The sequence below is a fragment of the Carcharhinus amblyrhynchos genome, chromosome 30, assembly GCF_965287045.1.
Source record: "Carcharhinus amblyrhynchos chromosome 30, sCarAmb.v2.hapA, whole genome shotgun sequence".
Taxonomy (NCBI): Eukaryota; Metazoa; Chordata; class Chondrichthyes; order Carcharhiniformes; family Carcharhinidae; genus Carcharhinus; species Carcharhinus amblyrhynchos.
In genome coordinates this window covers 34,047,614-34,053,613 of record NC_137353.1, presented here as the reverse complement: position 1 = coordinate 34,053,613, position 6,000 = coordinate 34,047,614, and positions in this window count along the sequence as shown.

Below are 6,000 nucleotides of genomic sequence, written 5' to 3'. Positions count from 1 at the left end.
GGTAAATATGTAGGGATATGGAGGTAGGGCCTGGGTGGGATTGTGGTCGGTGCAGACTCGATGGGCTGAAGGGCCTCTTTCTAAGCTGTAGGGTTTCTATGATTGCAGAGTTGCAGAAGGCAGCTCACTACCACCTTGTCAAGGGCGATTGGGGATGGGCAACAAATGCTGGGTTTAACCAGCGACCCCCATGTCACAGGAATGGATAATAAATGAAGAATTACACCCTGTAACCCCTGCCCTGCATCTGAAAAAGCCACAGGGTGCAACAATTCAGACAATGCCACATCCGATGGGGCTACGTGCTTTCAATCAATGTCCTGCCTTCTCAACCTTGCCCCTCATCTGAGGTATAATGAGGTAGAGAGATTCTTCCTGCTTAGAAGGGATAGCAGGACTAGAGGGCACAGCCTCAAGATAAGGGGGGCACAGTTTAGATCGGAGTTGAGGAGGAACTTCTTCACTCAAAGGGTGGTGAATCTCTGGAATTCTCTGCCCGTTGAAGTGGTGGAGGCTACCCCGCTAAATATATGTAAGTCACGGGTAGATAGGTTTCTGATAGACAGGGGAATTAAGGGTTATGGGGAGAAAGCGGGAAAGTGGAACTGATCCACTTCAGATCAGCCGTGATCTTATTGAATGGCGGGGCAGGCTCGAAGGGCTAGATGGCCTACTCCTGCTCCTATTTCTTATGTTCTTATGAGCCTCAGGCTAAACCAGCACCAGTCACCTCAAAGGGGAGAACGGCCTACAGGGTCCCCTGGGACTATGGCGACTTTATCTATTCTTTCAATTGCTTGAGTGGAACCTGAAGTGGCGAGATTTGAACTCAGAGAACTTTACCCACTGAGCCATTGGTGGTACCCTATAAATCAGAGTCCCCAGTCTTAACTGCCCCATGCCTGCCCACGCTGGGGAACAGTGCTAGACATGAACACAAGAAGGAGGGGCAGCAGTTAGGCCATTCGGCCTCTCAAACCTGTTCCGCCATTTGATAAGGTCACAGCACATCTGATTGTGGTTCATTCTCCTGCCTAACTCCCCCATGACCCTGACTCCCTTGTCCGTCAAATATCTGTCCATTCCAGCCTTCAATATATCCACTCACCCACAGGCTCCACCTCTCACTGAGGAAGAGAATGCCACAGACTAACGACCCTCTGAGAGATAAAGAAACCTCCTCATCTCAGAGACCTCTTCTTTGTAAACTGTGTCTCACAGTTGTATCGACATCCTGGAGGTTACCATTGACCAGAAAGTGAAGTGCAGCAGCCATGTAAATGTTATTCGTTCATCGTCATCGATGAGGACCTCGACACCATTAGTTATTTTGAGGCTGGTTGCGGTGTGTCCGGAGATGACTGATCAGGGCCAATTCGGGCACGGAATGTCCTGGTACATATTGGACAGACTTGGACACACTGTAGTTGTTGCGCTGGTGGCTCTGGACTTGCTTGGCTTAAGTTGTGCTTCAGCAATACACCTTGCTTCGTGAGCTTGGCAGCCTTTGTGGGTGAGGCAGCGCCAGGTTTGTGCCAGCGTTTCCCAGGTGGTCGTGTCAATGTCAAGCGGCTTCAGGGAGGCTTTGAGTGTGTCTTTGTAACGTTTCTTCTGCCCTCCATGCGAGCGTTTTCCAGCAGAGAGTTCCCCAAAAAGGAACTGCTTGGGTATGTGCTCATCTGACATATAGATGGTGTGACCTGCCCACTGGTCTGCGCTCTCATCAGCAGTGTCTGGACTGATGGTAGACTTGTTCTAGAGAGAACTTCAGTGTCTGGTACTTTGTCTTGCCATCGGATGCGTAATGTTCTGCGAAGACAAGTCATGTGGAAATGATTGAGCTGTCTTGCATGCCTTCGACACAAAGTCCACATTTCACAGGCATACAGGAGGGTAGTGTGTACTGTGACGCTGTAGACCTTCAGTTTTGTTGCTGGGCTGATTCCTTGACGTTCCCATACAGTGGAGCGCAGTCTACCGAAAGCAGAACTTGCCTTTGCTATTCTGCAGTTAACTTCAGTATCAATAGTCACTGCTTGGGAGAGGGTGCTGCCAAGATAAGTGAACTGGTCCACTGCCTGTAGTATCTGATTGTGATTATGGGTTCTGTGTACGGTGCATGAGGAGCAGGCTGGTGCATCCAGGAGGGTACTGAGTACCGCGGCGCTGTAGACCTTTACAGTCTGTGTCCCACAGTTGTATCAACATCCTGGAGGTTACCATTGACCAGAAATTGAAGTGCAGTAGCCATGTAAATACTATGGCAACAGACTGTGTGTGGGTGTCTGGAGGGAGTGCATGTTTAGGGTGCTTTGTCCTGGATGGACTCTTGTTGGAGCTGCACCCATCCAGGTAAGTGGAGAGTATTCCACCACACTCCTGACTTCTGCCTTGTAGATGGTGGACAAGGTTTGGAGGCTCAGGGTTTGGGTTACTCACCTCACAATTTGCATCTCTCACAAAGCTTTTATTATTCAAGCGTGACCCCCCCCCACCCTCCCCAGTTCTAGACTTGTGCACATGGGGCAGGATCAGCGTCCGCCCTGTCAAGTCCCCCTCAAGAACTTCCACACCTCCCATTCTTCAAATTAAACATTGCCTGGGCCAATAGTAACTGTCATTTTCAGGTCTCGTGGACAACAGGAAAAGTATTTCAAATTAAAGAGGGCCCCTCACAAACAGTAAGGAGGAAAGGGAATGGGCGTCAGGTGAGAAAGCAGGAATGTGAGGCACAGGAGATACTGTCAGCATTCCGTCCGTGTTAACTATACCACTTACTCAGGTCAGCAAAGGACAGCTCAGAGTCCATAAAACCACAGGGGAAAATCGCAGAAAGATACATAAAGAAAAGTAAATAGATTATCTTCGGTAAATATGTTCATTATGAATTCACAGTGAAGGTGTTTCACACGAATGTGTTTGGAACCGTGAAAATCTGCTAAGGTCCCTCAATCCCACACTCTCGGGGAGATAGCTGTACACTGACTGGGGTCTCTCAGTCTCTCTCTCTCTCTCAGGGAGATATCTGTACACTGACTGGGGTCTCTCAGTCTCTCTCTCTCTCTCAGGGAGATATCTGTGCACTGGCTGGTGTCTCTCAGTCTCTCTCTCAGGGAGATATCTGTGCACTGGCTGGAGTCTCTCAGTCTCTCTCAGGGAGATGTCTGTGCACTGGCTGGAGTCTCTCAGTCTCTCTCAGGGAGATATCTGTGCACTGGCTGGAGTCTCTCAGTCTCTCTCAGGGAGATATCTGTGCACTGGCTGGTGTCTCTCAGTCTCTCTCTCTCTCTCAGGGAGATATCTGTGCACTGGCTGGTGTCTCTCAGTCTCTCTCAGGGAGATATCTGTGCACTGACTGGTGTCTCTCAGTCTCTCTCTCAGGGAGATATCTGTGCACTGACTGGAGTCTCTCAGTCTCTCTCTCAGGGAGATATCTGTACACTAACTGGAGTCTCTCAGTCTCTCTCTCAGGGAGATATCTGTGCACTGACTGGAGTCTCTCAGTCTCTCTCTCTCAGGGAGATATCTGTACACTAACTGGAGTCTCACTCTCTCTCTCTCAGGGAGATATCTGTGCACTGACCGGAGTCTCTCTCTCTCTCTCTCAGGGAGATATCTGTACACTGGCTGGAGTCTCTCAGTCTCTCTCTCAAGGAGATATCTGTACACTGACTGGAGTCTCTCAGTCTCTCTCTCTCAGGGAGATATCTGTGCACTGACTGGAGTCTCTCAGTCTCTCTCTCAGGGAGATATCTGTGCACTGGCTGGAGTCTCAGTCTCTCTCTCTCAAGGAGATAGCTGTACACTGGCTAGTGTCTCTCAGTCTCTCTGTCTCAGGGAGATTACTGTACACTGACTGGAGTCCTTCAGTCTCTCTTGGGAAAATAACTACACTAACTGGCATCTCTCTGTCTCTCTCTCTCTCGGAGATAGCTGTACACTGATTTTGATGTCTCAGTCTCTCTCGGGGAGATAACGGTACACTGACTTGGGTCTCACTCTCTCTCGGGGAGATAACTATAGACCGACTGGGGTCTCTCACTCTATCTCTCAGTAAGATGACTGCACACTCAGTGGGGTCTCACTCTCCCTTAGGGAGATAGCTGTACACTGACTGGGGTTTCTCACTCTCCCTTAGGGAGATAGCTGTACACTGACTGGGGTTTCTCAGTCTCCCTCGGAGAGATAGCTGTACACTGACTGGGGTTTCTCACTCTCCCTCGGGGAGATAACTGTACACTGACTGAAGCCCCTCTGGCACTCTCTCAGGGTGATATCTGTACACTGACTGTTCACTCGGTATTTCTATTTCAGGGAGACATTCGAATACCGACTGTGGTCTCTCAGCCCCTCTCTCTCGGGGAGACACTTGTCCAGTGTCTGCTGCATCTGGTGTTCTCCCAGGGAGAAATCTATGCACAAACTGAGAACATCTTTTTGTGATGATATTTGTGAATTGACTCACTCACTCAGTCCCACTCTCTCTCGAAGGGTTAACACTGCCTGGTGCCTCTATCCCTTTTGCTGAGATAAAACGCTGAACTTCAGAACTGCAGTAGATAAAATGGAATTCGTTTTGCTGGATAAGTGATCAACACTAATTGGATACTTCCCCGCTTGGACACATTTGGAGAGATTGCAAAGAGTAAATATGTCACACAGGTTACAAAAAAAATTAATTCCAATTTTGTTTCTTATTTGGAGCACTGCTTATATTCTCATGTTTGATGATGTGTGCACGCATAGTAATTTAAATTACCATATAGTAATTTGTAGTTAATGAGTCGGTTAAACAACGTGGTGAACTATTTGCCAAGAATGTATTATTCATGGCATTGTTTCCACATTTGAATTTCTGAAAGAAATTTCGGATCTACTAGTTACCAATCCCATTCTCTATTTGAAAAAAATTAAACCAACACAGATTTTTGCCTTCAGAAAATCCTACTTTTTTCTCTCTGTTAAGTTAGGCATTTAACACAACTGACCAGTTGGTGAGACAGAAAAAGAAATTTGCTGATGACACAAAGATGAGTGGAACAGCAAATTGTGCGGAGGGTGTGGAAAGTCTGCAGAGGGATCGGGACAGGCTGAGCGAGTGGGCGAGGACCTGGTAGATGGAATACAATGTTGGCAAGTGTGAGGTTGTCCACTTTGGCAGGAATAATAGTAGGAAGGACTACTAATTACAGGGCGAAAAGCTGCAGCATGCGACGGTGCAGAGGGACCTCGGGGTCCTTGTGCATGAGTCGCAAAAACCCAGCTTGCAGGTGCAGCAGGTGGTCAGGAAGGCGAATGGGATGCTGGCCTTCATAGCGAGGGGGATTGAATATAAAAGTAGGGAGGTCTTGCTGCAGCTGTATAGGGCATTGGTGAGACCGCAGCTGGAGTACTGTGTGCAGTTTTGGTCGCCGCACTTGCACAAAGATATTTTGGCCTTGGAGGGAGTGCAGAGGCTGATACCGGAGTTGAGGGGGTTGAGCCATGAGGAGAGGCTGAATAGACTGGGCTTGTACTCGTTAGAGTTTAGAAGGATGAGGGGAGATCTCATTGAGACATATAAGATGATGAAAGGGATGGATAGCGTAGAGGTGGAGAGACTCTTCCCGCTCAGAAAGGACAGCAGGACTAGAGGGCACAGCCTCAAGATAAAGGGGGGGTGCAGTTTAGAACAGAGTTGAGGAGGAATTTCTTCACTCAAAGGGTGGTGAGTCTCTGGAATTCTCTGCCCATTGAAATGGTGGAGGCTGCCTCACTAAATATATTTAAGACGCGGGTAGATAGGTTTTTGGTAGGCAAGGGAATTAAGGGTAATGGGAAGAAAGTGGGAAAGTGGAACTGATCCACTTCAGATCAGCCATGATCTTATTGAATGGTGGGGCAGGCTCGAAGGGCTAGATGGCCTACTCCTGCTCCTATTTCTTATGTTCTTATGTTCACCACCAGTAAGGTAAGGAGACAGGCTGATGGGATCATGTAGCTATTGATTATTGAGCACAG